Raw genomic sequence first — 19,556 nt, 5'->3', positions numbered from 1 at the left:
TGGTTCTCTAAATTATCTTGGATTGTGAAGACGGAAAAGCCTTTTCCAGAAGTGGTGACTGGAAATATGACTAGGGAAATGAGAAAAGTGCATAAACATGCCACTCACACATGTATGATTTTCAAAAAATTAGAAATTTGCTCTTTCTATACGCACCTTCCTAACAGAACTTTTCTCCATTATACATCTCCAATTCTGCCTCTTCCTATCCACTCCTGGAGATCTTTGAAGATTATTTGGATTGCCGTAAATTTTCTTTGCTCATGGATCCATATATTTGATAGATGATATTTATGTTATGTACAAATGTGTACACACATGCATGCATGGGGTACAGAAGGGAACACAACCATTATTATTTCCAGTCTCTCCTAAAATATCTATTTCTTGGAGTTACTGGTGCTCATAATCCTTACATCACTTCCACCTTATCTGAGGCCCTTCAGGCAGGTTCCCTGTCCTAACCAGTCTATGTGCCACTCATTTGCTTCACTGTTGTATAACCTTCACTCTGACAGCAGACCAGCTTAGCTCTAAGTCTTTCTTACCACATTTCTATTTAAATATTCTTATTCTAAATTGAGAAGCATTTGAGCAGCCATTGTACAAAGCTCTGTGGATTCTTCCGCATCACACTCATCACAGGGACTGCCATTGTAAAGTCTAAGAGAAACTAACAGACAGATAGGTTTGTCAAAATTGCTTGTCATCTGCTTACATAGCAAAACATAGCAGCTAATGATAGTAGACTGAGCAATGATTAGGGAACCTGCATCTCACAAAGAAACAAATTACCTAGAAGGAGTATCTTGATCTGAATCTATTCTATTTTACTTGAAAAATACACTGGGCCAGAATTTAGCTTCTAAACATTGACACCATTTAGATAATTGTGTCCACTGTATATAATTTTGTAATATGATAATTGAATACATCCTATTAAAAGTTAAAAATGCCTGCAATATAGTCGCTAGAAATAAAAGTGGAAAACTACCTTATAGTTTTATTAATTATCCCAGTCAAAAGAAATAGATATTAAGAGTTTGTTTACATAATTCCAGATGCTAAAAAGTTCATATAAAAAACTATATGTAAAACAAAATTATAGTTTGGAATTATTGGGACTTAATTTTTTTTCTAAAACATTTTTACTATTTGAGGCCATGCTATTTTGCTATTTTCTTTCTTCAATAGTGTGCTATAAGTCGACCTTAGCATTTGTGTATGTCATAATATAGGATATAAAAAGCAATCAACTAGTCTTTTAGTAGTAGGTAATAAATTGTTTCTAAAAATTATTTTGTAAGAAGAATACTTTCACACATAACTTTATTCAAATGTTAAAATTTTGTAGTTTTAATTTTTCTGTAACTATAGTTATGCTCCTTTATTTATTTCTAATTTTATTTTTAGAATTCCCTTTTCTCTACTAATTAAACTTTAAATTAAAGTTTAACTAACTTTAAACTTATTAAAATTTTCTACTTTATAATTCATTTAAAAACAATTTATTTTTACTAAACAAATTTACTCATTTCTAATTCTATTTTAAAACTTCAGTATTTGGAACATGGTACACAGATCTCATTTACTCTTTGTTGTTCTCTAATAATTTCATTTATATCTATGTATATTAATTTGAGTATTACACAAAGAATATACAATAAGCTGATTGCTAAGTATTTCAATTTTGGATTTCTTTCAAACTTTTTTTTGAACACAAATCTTACATGGGGTTGAAAAACAAATTTAATGAATGCTTGGTTCTCTAGGCTTGAGTTTAGTCAATATCTAACTTTTCCAGATTTATTAAAATATAATCAACAAATAAAATTGTGTATTTTCAAGAGTATAATGGATTGATTTTATGTGTATATGTGTGTGTATAATCACAATCAAATAAACTCATCACCACATTTAAGTTATCATTTGTGTGTGTGTGTGAGAATAATTAAGATCTATTCTGTTAGCAAATTTAAATTAGACATCATTAATTCAACATGTCACCATGTTGTACATTAAAACCCCAGAATTTATTTATCTTATAACTGACTATACCATTATTCCTGCATCCCAGACCCCAGAAATCACCATTCTATTCTTTCCTTCCATGAGTTCAATACTTTTAAGAATCCATATATAAATGATGCCATAGAGTATTTTTTGTTCTGTGTCTTGTTTATTTTGTTTAATATGATGTTCTCTAGATTTCTGTATACTATTCTAAATCACAGAAATTTCTTCTTTTGTATGATTGAATTATATTTCATTATGTGTGTATGTGTGGCAACATTTTCTTTATCCAATTATAGACAATTAGGTTGTTTCCACTATTAATTCTGCTACAATGAACAGAAAGAGGGAAGAAGTACCTCTGTGAGACAGATTTAATTTTCTGCAGATATAAACTTGCAATATGGATGATGTGGACATTTTAAAAATTTTACAGAAACTAACTAGTGTTTTCTATAATAGTTATATCATTCTATGTCACCTTCAAAAGTGAACATGGTTCCCTTTCCTCCACACTTCTTATATATTGTCTTTTTGACAGTAGCCATCATGAGAGATCCTAATCAGAGATATTATCTCATTTTGATTTTTTATTTGCATCTCCATGATTACTGGTGATAATCAGCAGCATTTCATATAACTTCTGGACCCATCATATATCTTCTTTAGAGAAATGTTCAGTCAGGTCATTCACTCATTATGGAAAAAGTAGTATTTTGTTTTGTTTGCTATGGATTTGTTTGAGTTTCTTATGCACTTAGGAAATTAACACTTTATCAGATACATCATGTGTAAATATTTTTTCCCATTCTATAGGTTGCCCTTCCATTTTCTTGATTACCTTCTTTGATGTGCAGTACCATTTTTAGGTTCATAAGTTCCAACTTGTTTATTTATATTTTATATTTTTAGTTATAGATGAACACAATATCTTTATTTTGTTTATTTATTTTTATGTGATACTGAGGCTTGAACCCTCCCAAATGCAAGGCAAGTGCTCCACCACTGAGTCACAACACCCCCACCACCACATGTTTATTTTTTGCTTTTGTTGCCTGGGCTTCTGGTGGGATAGTCAAATTATTGCCAAGAATGTGAAGAAATGGTTTTGTAGTTTTTTTTTCCTAGACATTTCAAGGGTTCACAGTTTACATTTAAATTTTTATCTAACTGTAAGTTAATTTTAATATGTGGGATAAGCTAAGGGTCTAATTTCATTCATTTCCATTTGGATGTCCACTTTTCTCATCATCATTTATTGAAGACACTATCCTTTGCCCATTATGTATTGTTTCTTCCTTTGTTTTAGTTCAGTTGATAGCATATGTAGGGGCTTATTTCTGGGCAGTTATTTTTATACATCTATAAGTGAATTTCTAATTTTAACAATAAAAATTCTTCCAATGCATAGACATAGACTTTCAAATTGTGACCCCCATAAAAAGAAGCACTCTACTGAAGATAAATAATTTTCACTTCTATAGAATCAAATTAATTCTATAGCCACTGTTAGAAGAGATCTTCATCCTGACATTTTTTTTCAGTACCTATTGCAAGCAACTTCCCATCTTGCTTTTAGGAGAGCATTGAATGAGGATGTACCTAAAGTTTGGGCAGATGTGAGATACTACATTCATTTGTGCAATATTTTTTATGAAATAGTTTTGTCATTCTTCCAATGAACACTCATTGAGAGCCTACCATAAATGGGGTATATTTTATATGCTTGGTGCTCATTAGTGAAAATAAACAATAATCCCTGCTCATATAGTTTATTTTAGTAGGCAAGTCAGGCAATAAAAAAGGAACAGAATGCATATAGCATAAGGCATATTGGAAGGTGATATAAACTATGTTTAAATTAAATCAAGCAAGGAAATGGGGAGTGGGATTTCCACCTGTCATTTTAAAATAAGGCAGTCAGTATAGCATTGAGCATTAGTATTGAGCTTTTTTTCTTTTTAATTTGTAGTTGTATATGGACAGAATTCCTTTATTTTATTTGTTTATGTAGTGCTAAGGATTGAGCCCAGTGCCTCACACATGCTAGGTAGATGCTCTGCCACTGAGCTACAGCCCCAGCCCAGTATTGAGCTTTAAGGAGAGAGATACCCGGGGACAGAAAATCCTAGGTAAAGGGAAAAGTAAGTCCAAGTCCCAGCGGTGGGAAGCACTTTGGAGAAATGAGTGCTTGGTGACCCCAGAAAGGCAAGGAGTTGTGAGAGAAGATCAGACAGAGTTGGAAGCTAGGTGACAACACCTATACACCTTATAGGCAACGAAAACTTGTGATCCATAGATATTGTGAAAATTAAAGTATTTCCTAAAGGTCCTGTGGCCCAACCCTTCCTCTATTCAGGCACATTCATGCCCTGTTATGATCTTGCATTTCAATCTGGGGTTTCCTTGATTTCCTTAAGTCCTTAAGAAATAGAAAAACATGAAGATTCACATTGACCCCGAATGTGGCCCGGGGATTTTAGTTCTTTTTTGCCACCTTCCCTTTGTCTCCTTATCCATAAAGCTTCTCCTGTAATCACCTGAAGCAACACATAATTCTGAAATGCTGCCAGGCGTCAATGTGGCCTTTTAATGAAACACACACAATGGCTTGTTTCTTACAGTCCCTCTGTAGACAATTTATTGACTTGCTTTTCATTTAGCATTTAGAAAATGTACCAGACAGACAGCCATACACAATTGAGGTCCCCACCCCGGCTTTGACTCTCTTTTATGGTTCCAACATAGTTGAAGCCTTAGCATATCCTTCCACCTTTTCTCAATCCAGAACAAATATAACCCACGCTAGATGAAACAAGGAATATTTTTACAGATATAATAATAAAATAATTAATTTCAAATGTCAGGGATGATATACATCAGAGACTGACAGCCCTAGGGTGTCAGGAATTATGACTATTTTGTTCACCACAACATATGAAAGAATTTGTTAAATATTTGTGAAATACATGAATAAATGGAAAGTAGTAAATGTTTACAATAAGTGACAACATGAGTGTAGTTTCTATTTTGTTTTATGACCTTGGCCATGGTAGGTAACTTCCCTCTGCCTTAGTCTCTATCTAAACTGGGCCTAATAATAGTACTATTTTATTAACTTATTGTGATCATTAAATAATTTAACAATGTTAAAACACCTGGCATGTATCAGTCTTTACATTTTACTTTTCCTGTTTCTCACACTCCATGATGTCCTTTAAGATGTACCCATCAATGCCAGTCTTCCACACAGTTCTCTGTGTGCGAGTTGCATGTAGACATCTTGTTCAGTGTGCAAGGCCTGCCTCCCAAGAGTAGCCTCCCAGTCTCACCCTCCTCTGAGCATGCCCAGAACGTCCCTTGTCAAGGCCTATTCTGCCTTTTATCTCCCACTGCCTTCCTCACATGAAAATCCCCGAGGACAACTTATTGGGGTGGCCAGGACTTACCTAAGGGCTTCTTTCTCTGAGTAAGAACTCAGTAAAAAGAAACTATTGAAACAAAACAATTCTGTACAGTTTCAAGAGTGCGTTATCTTTCCTTCTCCCAGATGGTTGTGCACTGTACATGAATACCCTGGCCTTCACCATGCCATTGTTAAGTTTCCATGACTCACCTGATGAAAAAGGATTTTAGAACATGGGAGTGTGTCTGTCATTTGAACATGTACTCTAGGTAGTGTCACTCTTGGGCATTTTATTTCAAACCCACTGTTCTTCAGTTCCTTGTGCTTTAAAATGAGTAAAAAATTGTACCTAAGTCATAGAGTTGCTATAAGAACTTAATAATACTTTCAAAGTACATAAAATGATTCCTATCCCATAGTGAATACTCTATTATTATTCTTGTAGTTATTACTATCTTTATGTATTATTATCTTCACATTAGGGTGAGCCTATTAAATTTTTGAAGTATGTGATTATACTGTACTTTTATAATTAAAATCAAAGCTACTCTAATTTGTGACTCTAAATAGAAATGATCCGTAATTGATCAGAATGTAATAATTAGAAAGAAGTTCTGAAATAGCTGAGTGCCAAACCTATCATTGCCTGGTTTTCCAACTATGATTCTAGCCCAATTTCCTGCCTCTCTCCACATGTACCCTGCTCTTGATATTTCCTCCAGAAGGCCTCCCACCTTGTCTCCCCATTGTATCTGGCCACTCCCTCCTTGCACTAAGTACCATTGAAGTCCATTCTCAAGTGAATCTTTCTTGACCAAATCTATTCATCTCAGTCTCCTTTTAGGGGAATTGAATGGGGGTCAGAGTTGAGGCTATGGTATTAAACAGAACAAGGACATAATTCAACTTCTGCCATTTTTCAGCCACAACCTATATGGTAGGTTACATAACATCTTTAAGTCCTGCATGTCAGGTAGTCTGTATATGAGACATATTTACTTCTTTTTGTTGTTGTTGATGTTGTACATAATGTGGAGTTACACTGGTCATGTATTCATAATATTCATATTAGACTTATAAAAGTTATGTGTGATTCATTGTACTGTCTTTCCTGTTCCCATCCCTTGTACTTCCCTTTATTCCCTTCTGATTAATACAATGAACTTCTACTCCTCCCACACCTTATTGTGAATTATTATCAACATATCAGAGAGAGCATTTGGCCTTTGTTTTTTTTGAGATTGGCTTATTTCACTTAGCATGACAGTCTCCAGTTCTATTCATTTACCAGCAAATCCTATAATTGCATTCTTCTTTATAGCTAAGTAATATTCCATTATTTATCTATACCACATTTTCTTTATATATTCATTTGTTGAAGGACACCTAAGTTGGTTCCATAGTTTAGCTATTGTAATTTGAGCTGCTAAAAACATTGATATGGCTCTGTTACTATAGTATGCTAAGGGATGATGTGAAGATTGAGTCAGAGAATATATATAAAATTTAGATATATTGTCTGCATAGACAACAAGAACTTTATGAACACTAATCATTTAGTAGTCATTTTCTTCACCCACTTCTTGACTATGATGATATTTATCACATGCATTTGTCATTTATAAAAGTATCAATATCTGCACATTGATCTCTAATATTACCTGACACAGCAGGCCCTCAGCAAACATTCATTAGGTGAGGTAGTGTATGAATAAGTTTCCTGAGGGCAGTGGCTACACAAGTTCTACAAAGACAGATTTACAATATCAAGCACAGGGACTTCTGCCACAGAGTTAGTAGATTTAGTAATAAAAATACAGGACATCCAGCTAAACTTGACCTACATAAAAAGATACTATTTTTAGAAAACTTATCACCATGATGTATTTGAAATACATATATACTGCAATTTTATTTGTTATTTAACTGAAATTCAAACGTCCCTGGGAGTCCTGCATTTTACCTGGCAACCTTAATGGGAGGACACATTCAATCCAAAAGTCTTTCTCAAGCTACAACTGAGTATGAAGAATTGAGAACACCTTTGTTATACCCAATGTCATGATAGACATAAATTGTATTAAATACTACATTATTTGCCTACTTGATCTAGCTTTGAGTCTCATTTACTTTGAAATGACTACTACTATTAAATTAAATCCTGCTCCTCTGAATATACTGAGGTGGACCATAGTGTCCTTTTTTTTTTTTTAACTGAGGAAGCAATAAAATATTACATCAGAACTAGTGCATGCATATACTAATCCCAAAGCATCCATAATCCAGGCCTTGATTTGCCTCCTTTATTATTAATTTCATGGAAGAAGCTGAGCCTATGGGCCAATCCTGGCCACCCCAAGTGGCCTCAGTTGGGAAGCTAATCATTAGCTGCTGTTCCTTTTTTCTTTTTTCTTTTTTTTTTTTTTTTTTGCCTTTATCTCTGGGATCACTAACACTCCTTTAATGTAATTTAGTACTTGGATAATTTCAATCTCCGATTATCTAGTATAGGTTATTGCTATACACAATATATAATTTCTTCATTCATTTTATTCAGTTACTTAATTGTAGCTCCTAGCAAAGTTCTTTGCACATAGTAGCAGGTTAATACACAGTAAGTAAAAGAAAAAAATAGTCAAGATCTTTGGCTCTGGGAAGCAGACCAAACAAGATGCAAATCCTGACTCTTGTCACTTACTAGCTAACTGTATGAATTTGCTAAGTCACATATCCTCTCAAGATCTTAAGTTTATTGCCTACAGAATGGGGATAAAAGAAAAACTGGAGATACATTCATACTTTAAAGATTAAGTGAAACTTTGCACTTAAGTTATTTAGTAGAGCACCTGATGTTGTATCACATGTCCTAAAATACTAGTTAATGTGTTATTTCTGAATCCTACTGTAGGCAGAGTGTTAACAAAATACCATCTCTGCTATGAAAGAACCTGACCTTGAGGTAATTATACAGCTCTGATCCCCTGACAATTCTGATAAGGCTAAAAATGTCAACATGTCTCTAGGCAACATATCTAATGTTAAAACATTATCCCTACACAGCAAATCAATCTGGACTGGGAAGAGCTATAAATAAACTATAAGCACATGGGAGGTAACATCTTTGGGATGCTATGAGTGTTGTGTCGTGCATGTCCCTTGTTTTGACGCTAGATGTTATTCCTGTGAGGGTGAAAAGATACTTTGCCCTTCTGGAATGTGGGGCTTCTTAAGCCAGGACAACCCTGCAGTACCACTGTGGACTTTGCTTCCCTGAAGCTGTCACCTGGGGAGAAGACAGCTTCTGTATAAGGATGAACTTCGGCCTGCACTGCCTGCCTGCTGGAGCTCCCCTGTTCTGTTCTTCCACTGCGGCTTTTGATAGACTCAAAGTCTAATGCACACTTAAGCCTTAGGAGACTACTGATTGGTGTTTTAGGTCTGCCCACTCAAAAGTTGACTTCTGTTACACATCCTTCATAAATTATCTAATGATCTATTAATCTTAGGACTAGAAAAGATCATGCATGCAACCACCTATGAAAGTTTTCCCATTGTGGAAAGTTCTGCAACATTTACAGAAACTGGCCAGCTGGACTTTGTTATAATATTTTCAGTGAAGGATACAGATTTCCCTCTAAGGAGTCCACCAAACTGTCAGACAGTTCTATAGCCAATTCTACAGAACTTTGTACTATGCAGAAATTTTTGTACTTTCAATACTTAGCCACTAGTTTTATTGTGATCCTATCTTGAGAGACTGAATAAGTTGAGGTTCTTCCCCACAATGAATCTCCATTTACTTGAAAACAGGCTGTGCTTTTTCACAGAAAAGTATGTCCAGTTTCCTCAGCCATCTCTTACTGTCTTTATTACCTTTCTTCCCTCTTCCTATCCTAAGATATCACTTCAGGGCTGGGATTGTGGCTCAGTGGTAGAGCACATGCTTTGCATATGTGAGGCACTGGGTTCAATTTTCAGCACCACATAAAAAATAGACAAATAAAGGTTCATTTTCAACTAAAAAAATATTTCAAAAATATCACTTTACTCTTTCAGTAGTTTTTGGTAAAGATAGTACTATCTATCATTCAGAGCAATAGTATAATATTTTACCTATTTATTTATATTAAAGGAGCAGTGCATGATTATTTTAAACATTAGATAGAAAATGTAGAGCAAAATATCTAAAACACTAAAAATGACAAAAATTTATGTTACATGGTATGACTAATAATAAGGAAATAGGTCATCAATAAAATGCTATGACTGACTGTATGCTTTGGAGGAATAACAGCTGTATTCAACTCATTGCGCCATAAATGATTAGGCATACAAATTTGGGTAGGTTATTTAATTTATCCAAGCCTGTTTACTCATCTATAGAATAGCAATAATAATATTACTGGTCTCAATAGAGCATTAAAAAAATACAAAGGAAGAGTTCACATAAAATCTTCCCTTTATCTTTGACTAAGAGAAAACAGTATGGAAACTAGCATTGCATGTCAATAAACACTGCACGTTCTGAGGTTGAATCTTATTCTACTATTTGTTAACTGCAAAATCTTGGGCAAGTTATTTTATGATCCTCCATCTTTATCATCTCAATTGAGAAATGGACACTGTGGCAGATTATACTTTACAAAGAGGTTCTTAAATTATTTTCAGTCTGAAATCTCTTCTTGAAACATGGCAACTCTGTCATCAAGTTGTGGAGGCTGTGTCCCTTCTTTTCAACCCAGGTAGTCTTTTGGACTGCCTGTGTTGTTGACACAGTCCCATTTTCAGTCTCCTCCTCCCTTTCCCTCTCCCCTGGCCTCCATCCATCTATCTTCTATCACTGTAATCTTTCTTTTGGAAATGCCATGAAAGAATTCTGACTAAATTGCCATTGTGGAATGACTATGTAGAAACAGAGAGAAATGGCTAAAAATCTGCTGCTGTTCCACTTTTTTTAAAATTTTATTTTTTATTCGAATTAGTTATATATGACAGAATATGTTATAGTTCATATTACATATATGGAGCACAATTTGTCATATTTCTGCTTGTACACAAAGTGTATTCACACCATTTGCATTTTCATACATGTACTTAGGGAAATAATGTTCATTTCATTCCACCATCTTTTCTATCCCCATGCCCCTTCCCTTTCCCTGCCACCCCTTTGCCCTCTCTATAGTTCATCTAATCCTCCCTTGTTCCCCTTCCTAATCCCACTATAAATCAGAGAAACATTTGGCATTTGATTTTTTTGGGATTGGCTAACTTCACTTAGCATTATATTCTCAAACTGCATCCATTTACCTGCAAATCCAATGATTTTATTCTCCTATATTGCTGATTAATATTCCATTGAGTATATATCCCACATTTTTTAATCCATTCATCTACGGAAGGGCATCTTGGTTGGATCCACAGTTTACCTATTGTGAATTGTGTTGCAATTAACATTGATGTGACTATGTCCCTGTAGTATGCTGTTTTTAAGTCCTTTGGGTATAGACCAAGGAGTGGAATAGTTGGGTCAAAAGGTGATTGCATTCCCAGCTTTCCAAGGAATCTCCATAATACTTTTCATATTGGCTGCACCATTTTGCAGTCCCTCTAGCAATGTATGAGTGTGCCTATTTCCCCATGTCCTCGCCAACACTTATTGTTGTTTGTCTTCATAAAGCTGCCATTCTGTTGTTTGTATTATTAATGGATGCCATTCTTACCGGACTGAGATGAAATCCTAGAGTATTTTTTATTTGCATTTGTCTAATTGTTAGAGATGTTGAACATTTTTTCATATATTTGTTGATTGATTGTATATCACCTTTTGAGAAGTATGAAAACTTCTGTTCAGTTCCTTGGCCCATTTACTGATTGCATTACTTTTCATTATGTTAAGATTTTTGAGTTCTTTATATAGTGGCCTATCTGATGAGCAAGTGGTAAAAATTTGCTTCCAAGCTGTAGGCTCTCTCTTCACCTTACTGATTTTTTTCTTTTGCTGAGAAGAAGCTTTTTAGTTTGAATTTATCTCATTATTAATTCTTGTGCTATAGAGTCTTATAAAGGAAGTAGGGGACTAATCTGATATGATGGCGTTTTGGGCCTACTTTTTCTTCTATTAGTCACAGAGTCTCTGGTTTAATTCCTAGGTCCTTGACCCACTTTGAGTTGAGTTTTGTGCATGGTGAGAGATAGGGGTTTAATTTTGTTTCATATGGATTTCCAGTTTTCCCAGCACCATTTGTTGAAGAAGCTCTCTTTTCTCTAATGTATGTTTTTGACAATTTTGTCTAATATAAGATAATTATAAGTATATGGTTAGTCTCTGTGTCTTCTATTCTGTACCATTGGTCTACCAGTCTGTTTTAGTGCCAATACCATGCTGTTTTGTTACTATTGTGCTGTAGTATAGTTTAAAGTCTGATATAGTGATGCCACCTACTTCCCTCTTCTTACTAAGGATTGCTTTAGCTATTCTGGGTCTCTTATTTTTCCAGATGAGTGCTTTTTTCTATTTCTATAGGGAATGCCATTGGGATTTTGATCAAAATTGCATTAAATCTGTATAATGTGTTTGGTAGTATGGCCATTTTGACAATGTTTATACTGCCTATCCAAGAACAAGGGAGATCTTTCCATCTTCTAGGGTCTTCTGTAATTTCCTTCTTTAGTGTTCTGAAGTTTTCATTGTAGAGGTCTTTCACATCTTTTGTTAGGTTTATTACTAAGTATTTTATTTTATTTTTTGAGGATATTGTAAATGGGGTAGTTTTCTTTGTTTCCCTTTCAGAGGACTTGTCACCAAATACCCAGAAATGCCTTTGATTTGTGGGTGTTGATATTGTATCCTGCTACTTTGCTGAATTCATTGACTAGTGCTAGAAATTTTTTGGTGAAATTTTTTGGGTCTTCTAAGTATAGAAACATATCATCACCAAATAGTGTTGATTTGAGTTCTACTTTTTCTATCTGTATCCCTTTAATTTCTTTAATCTGTCTAATTGCTCTGGCTAGTGTTTCAAGAACTATGTTAAATAGAAATGTTGAAAGAGGGTATCCCTATCTTCTTCCAGTTTTTAGAGGGAATGGTTTCAATGTTTCTCACTTAGAATGATGTTGGCCTGGGAGATAGATAAATAGCTTTTACACTTTTGAGATATGTTCTTGTTATCCCTATTTTTTTCTAGTGTTTTGAACACAAAGGGATGCTATATTTTGTCAAATGCTTTTAGGCATCTATTGATATGATCATATGGTTCTTACCTTTAAGTATATTGATGTGATAAATTACATTTATTGATTTCTGTATGTTGAACCAACCTTGTATCCACTTTCTGTCCCAGACCATAGAAACATGTGCGAGTAAGCCATCAGATCATTCTGACCTTACTCAACTGTGATCACTTGAGAGACACAGAAAACGTATCACAGGGGCTACTTAATCTCCAGAATAATGAGAAATGATGACAAAATGATTCTTGCTGTTTTGAGCCAGTATGTTTTGAAACAATTGGTCAGGCATCTATCAATGAGTGTGCATATAAATAAATGATTGTCAGACTTTGGTGTCTAATAGGTAGTACTAAGGGTTGCTGAGGAGCTGATTCTTGGGCTCCATCCTCACAATTTGAGAGTGTGAGTGTGTGATTAAGCTGAGAACTTGCATTTTTAACATGTTCTTAGAAAAAGCTAATGCTGCTAGTCAAGGAGCTACATTCAGAAACCATGATATAAAACTATTATTACTTCATTTGTTAATTTTATTTCTACTACCAGTTTTAGTAATTAGTTATGTTTCCATTTCATGAAGCTTTAGTACATACTTCCAATTCTTTTTGGATACAAAGGAAATTTATACCCAGTTTTTCTTTATAACTTTCCATCTAATTTATTTCTGTTATCCTAAGTGTTGATCAAAATAACTTTCACCTAAGTGCTTAACAATGCTTCTAAAAGGATATTTGAACAGCACCCACTTCCATTTACAGATGTGTGATATCTGAATGGAACCAGAATTTAGGAGCAAGGGAAAGAGAAGAGGAGAAAGAATTAAGAGAGTGACAGAATTTCACATTGTCTTTTTTCTAATTTTAATGTATTTACCTCTCAATAGGAATATCATGTTTACAAATCCTCCTTTCATTCAGTCTCTTGAAAGTGGCATAGTAAAATAAAATAATTGAAAGTGTCAGCAACAGAAATAATTTAAAAAACAGTTATCAGACTCCTGTTTTTATATTATGACTATTCTTTAATAAAAAGAAAGCATCAGTTGTTTGAGTTTTTGAGCGCCTTCTTTAATCCATAATTCATGCCAGAGACAGATTCAGCATTCATGCCAGAGACAAGATTTTGTGGATAAAAATAGGAAAAAATATTACTGGACAGAACCAGGTTTGAGGACCCCCCACAGAGCCTCTAGACTCCATATAGCCCAACTTTAAATAGGACTTATAATGTTACATCTAGGAGTCCTATAAAGATTTTTAAATACACATTTAATATCTGGAATCTTCCTTTCCAGTCTCATCTAGAGGAGTACCATGAGAATAAGTGGCATAATCTATATGAAAGCTCTCTTAGCTTGAAGAGTTCTACTTGCATTCACATAAGTCAATTAATGCCTTCTTCCTTTAGTTTTAACAGTGTGCAAGTCATGGTAGAAATTAAGATGTTAGTCTACATAATATGTAACTTAGATGCAATGCTTTGAGGACTATTTGGTACCTGTCTTTCCCTAAGTGCTTATGGAAATGCACATAGAAGACATCATTTTGATAGGAAAACTATATTGTGAGACAATATTTGCCACTGTTAAACATGCATGGCATCATATGACTTCTCTGTTAAAAGTTTTTAGACGTTATCATGTTGCTTTTAGGGAAAAGTAAAAAACATTGAGCAAATGACAAAACTTCTGTCATCTGGTTCATCTTCCATCTCTGATTAGACTCAATTTCCTCCACATCCCCACAATCCTCCAGGCCTTGGGGTTTCCGGCAAACAACATTCAAGCTCATAATACCACACTTTTGCATTTTTCTGGAATATGTCCACCATTGATATTTTCCCACTGTCTGCCACATAGTAACTATGACATACAAAAACTTGATATCATTACTTATTCATATTGTCCTACTATAGCACTTTGTTAGCTTCTGCCCATGCCAATAGAATGCAAGATACAAGTTTGGGTGTGTGTCAACCTCACCATTGTGTCACCTCACAAGGCCCACAGAGTGTCTGCTGCTTAATAGGTACTAAATGTTCATTAATTTAATGACAAAAGAAAATGTATATATTCCAATCAATTAAAATAAAAACTATAATAATAATAAAGTGGACTAACAAAAGACACTATGGGCAGATTAAACTAGCAATTTGTTTAAATTTGATTCAACTAGCAAACATCTCATGTTTGAGAAACTTATGGAAGAACAATGTATTCCTGAGGTTTTCACATAAAAGATCCATGTAAAGAAATCTGATAGCAAAGTCTAAGTAAATCACAGGGCTTTTATATCTAGAAAATTTGATTTCAATTAAAGAATCAAGCTGGGCTGGGCATGGTGGTACACAGAAATTCCAGTGGCTTGGGAGGCCGAGACAGGAGGATCGCTAGTTCACAGCCAGCCTCAGCAAAAGCAAGGTGGTAAGCAACTCAGTAAGTCACTGTCTTTAAAAAGAAAATACAAACTGGGGCTAGGGATGTGGCTCAGTGGTCTAGTCCCTCTGAGTTCAATCCCTGGGACCCCTCACTCTTAAACCCATTAAGTTTCAAGTTTTTAATTCTGGTGATATTTAAATGACATTCACATAGATGCATTAAAATATGTTGCAAATCATAATCTAGATATTATATAAATTCTATATCAATTAGATTATAATTGCATTATTGTTAATTATATCATATGTTACATAATTATTTATATGCTATATTTATTTTTTATAGGTATTTCCTGTGGAACACAATGGGTTAATCATCATACTTTCACTCCACTGTGGAATGACAGGGTAAATGTGAAACCCCAGGTATTTTAGCTGCAGCACATTATGAATTTGCTGCAAGGTGATCAACAGAAGCGTTGCTGTTCATTTCCTTAAAAATAAGTGGATATTTTTAATAAATCTGGGATTTATAAAGACAATAAGTTTAACTACGATAAATTTGGGCTCAAATCCAAATCTTTCTTTACTTGCTAAGTTAGTTTGAGTAGACAATGGATATTCTCTGAGCCTGAGGTTATTTATTTTCAAAATACTATAATGAGTAAACTGGAGAAAATGTAAAGGGCTAAGGACATACTCAACACTCTGACCTTGCCTGCCCCTTTCCTTCTTTGTCTACCACCTTACATTTTCTTAAACTGTGTGTATTGCTTTCAGTCTCTGACAAAGCATCTTCTACCCTCATCTTCCCTTTTTCAGCTTGATAACTTTTTCTATTATTCTTGATGATAAATCACAAAAGACCTTACTTTATTACTTGCATGCTATACTAAATTCCAAAGAGCATTAGTCGATTAAAAATCAAGGATAATCTATTTTTTTCTAATAGAAATGGTACTATATAGACTACCATATAATGGTATTACTTTTTGCAACACACACACACACACACACACACACACACACAAAGAATAATGCAGGCAATTGACATTTTGGTCCATTTCAAAGACAAGAGTTTCCCAGAAATTATGTTGAAACAATGATGCTCTCCTGTGCTATTTATATCATTGCAAGGAAAGCCTTTCACAATGAGGGTGGGTGAGGAGTCCAAGTCATGGGTATACATCTTTGCATTCATCAACTCAACGGTGCTTTTTTTCCATAATAGTTCATAGAGATGTATTTTTTCCTCAATTTGCAATAATTCTTATTTCATCAAAGTCACCACTCAGGTACATATACCCTTGCCATCATTTATCCATTGTTAGAAGCACTACAAAGAGATGTGTTTCACACTTGGAAATTCCACATCTTAGTCAGGGGCTGTACTTGAAGGTGAGAGCTATTTTGCGATTTTCCTATGTTTAGCCTTTATATTAGAGCTGGGAATAAGACTCCTGTTCTGGAAATAAGCCTCACGACTACAGTCAACCCTCTTAATGTTAACCCAGGGTGACAACATAGCTCTCTGTCTGTATGTTATTATTTTTAAGAAATATAGTTATAAATAAAGAAAATCACTACTCTATTTCATTCTTCCAATACGTGCAGTTACAATTTTATATTCACTCTGACATCATTATTTTCTCATCTGTAATAACCCACTAGAGAGTAGTACTTGATTCTAGAGAGTTTATCTTGCAAATAATTATATATCTAACACACAGATATATAAATAGGAGTGTAATTTTAAAAATCACCAGGAAGAAGACTATACATTACCTCAAACTCAATGAATTTTCCATTTGCTATCATTGGGTTCTAGAGTCTTATCTTAAGTGTTTCTTATAGTCTTTCTTAAGGAAGAGATAGAGAAAAAAGTACTAAGTCTCTGGTATGTGCCAGGTGCCATGGTCTTTATATATATACACACACATACACACACACACATATATAATCAATTTACACACACACACACACACACACATATATATATATATATATTATTTTTCTAATTTAATTTAAATTACAGCTATTATGTTTAATTATTTTATCTTGTTTTACAAAAATGAAAACTAAGGCTCAGATAAGCTAAATGACCTTTTCAACTCACACAGAAGATATGAAACTATGGTAAAGATAAATCATCTGTTGGTGGTAGCCTGGAGAGGGAGCTGATGCTATGAAGAAGTACAAAAAAAATGAATTTGACAATTCTACAACAAGAAAACATAAGTCAATCAAATTGTGCGATTTGTGAACATCAATCATATGTATTTGGAAAAGTCTCTGCAGCAAATTGAACTGTAAATAATTATATCTCTAAGTATACTCTTTTGTTTACTTTGTATCTAGTTTAGACCATAATCTACATTTTTAAATAAAAATAATTCACACAGCTAATGATAAAATTATTTAACAAACAAGATATTTATCATTGCATTCTTATGTATTATATATGACCATGGTGGAAAACATTTAGAGTGATACCATCTTATCCTACAGTTGTTCTGTGTGATTTTGTGAGCCAATTGGCTTGGCATAAAGGGCATGGATTCCCTCTGGGGACTGTTTTGAGCAAAATCAATCAGGCAGGGCTGCAATTATAGCACCTGCAAATATTATTATAACCTTTTCTACCCACTATCTACCACAGGTTGTGTTCCCAGGGAAGCAAATGATGAGATGGAACTGAATGTGCATGGTTTTTAATCTAAGAATGCTCTTGGGACCAACACCTGTGGAAGGTTGAGTGGGAAGCAGGATTTGGCAGAGGAAGGAGGCAAGCTGCAATATGGCCAACTACAGTCCCTGCCTACCAAATGGAGAGATGAAAGCAAAATGCATTCTTATCTCAAGGTGGGTTATCTCCTAATGTCTTCTGGTTGTCCTAGTCACAGTGGGACAAGCCAAGAAAAGTCTTGACATTGGGTGAGGCAGCTCTCTGAAGCAGAGGCTATCAATCATAAAGCAATTGACAGTAGGCAGCTATTACCTGATAACACACTAAAGCTGGGGCAACATGTTCTTTGTTGCAAGGAGTCTGGGTACTGAAGTATGACACCATCCATCAGAGTCCAAATACCATAGCCTTTCTAGTAAGATGTCCTTACAAATGTAGAGGCATCTGCCATGGGAAGGCCTTCCTTCCTGTGAGCTAGCACAGTGGCTACACGGTCCTTTGATTATACTTGCTTTTAATTATATACTTTATATCTAATTAAAAATCTTCATTTAGGTAATACAAAAAAGAGACTTTACAGATGAGTTTTTATTGGCCATGTTATAGATGAGTATGTAGATTGACTTTACAAGTTGTATTTATCTGATTACAGTGACCTAACTCAGTACCACAGACTGGGTGACTTAAGCAATAGAAATGTGGAAATCCAAAAGCAAGTCCAAAAGCACAGTGCCAGCAGAATAGGCTTTTTGAAAGCTCTCTCTTTTTGCCTTTTGAAGTCATGTCATCTAGTTCGCAGGTGTCCTCGCTCAGTCTCTCCTTGTTTCTTTTCTTAACCTTTGTGCAGAGAGAAGCAAAGATCTCTGAGTTTTCCTCTGGTCCTAAAACAAGTCCCACCAAACTAGGGCCCCATCCTATGCCCACACTAAATATAAATTATTTCAAAATGGTCCTATCTTCAACAACATTGCACTGGGGCTTAGAACTTCAATGCATGACTTTAAGAAGGGAGGATGCAATTCAATCCATAACACAAGGAAATTAAATTGGGAACTGGATCTAATTCCAAGTGTACAAAATGCAAATGCTTTTTGGTTTATGACTGTTTCTTGGTAGAGATTGGTAAATGTTCTTTCACTAATAAGGGTGCATACTAATTTATTGATTTCAATTGGTTGTCCTTTTTATTTGTCTTCATATTTAGGCTCCCTCTGCATTTATTCACTAATATACACCTGGACTTCACATGGCCATAACTTCAAACTCATATTTTTTGATATTTCTTAGTTGTAGTTGGACACAGTAACTTTATTTTATTGTTTTATTTTTATGTCGTGCTGAGGATTGAACCCAGGGCCTCTCACATGTGAGGCGAGTGCTCTACCATTAAGCCACAACCACATCCTCAAACTTATATTTTGCAATTGCTAATTTTACATTATTTTCAACATTCAACAAAATATTCAATTTTTGTACATGCAAATGTTGGTAAAATGCATATAATTATGTTACCTCATGTCAATAGGGAAGAAAAATTTATGATAATTTGTCAACACAAGTCTATCATTTTACTTATAATGGTATTCAAATAATTTTAATGTTAAAAGAATCTCTCATATAGGTGCCTATGCTTTTCTCTGAAATTCTGTTCTTTAAACTTAGTCTAAGGAAATAACCAGAAAAATGTGTATGTGTAGATGCATATATATACACAAATACATGGACGTACAAGGATGTTCCTTACAGTATTAATTGAACATTTGGAAGACATTTAATGGGCATTTAATAAGGCTCTAGCAAAATAACGTATGAGACATCTGTTCAACAAAATAATGTGCATTCATA

This window comes from Callospermophilus lateralis, chromosome 2 (genome assembly GCF_048772815.1).
Source record: "Callospermophilus lateralis isolate mCalLat2 chromosome 2, mCalLat2.hap1, whole genome shotgun sequence".
In the NCBI taxonomy this organism is placed as follows: Eukaryota; Metazoa; Chordata; class Mammalia; order Rodentia; family Sciuridae; genus Callospermophilus; species Callospermophilus lateralis.
The sequence above is the reverse complement of the archived record's forward strand: the minus strand, read 5'-3'. Positions refer to the sequence as shown.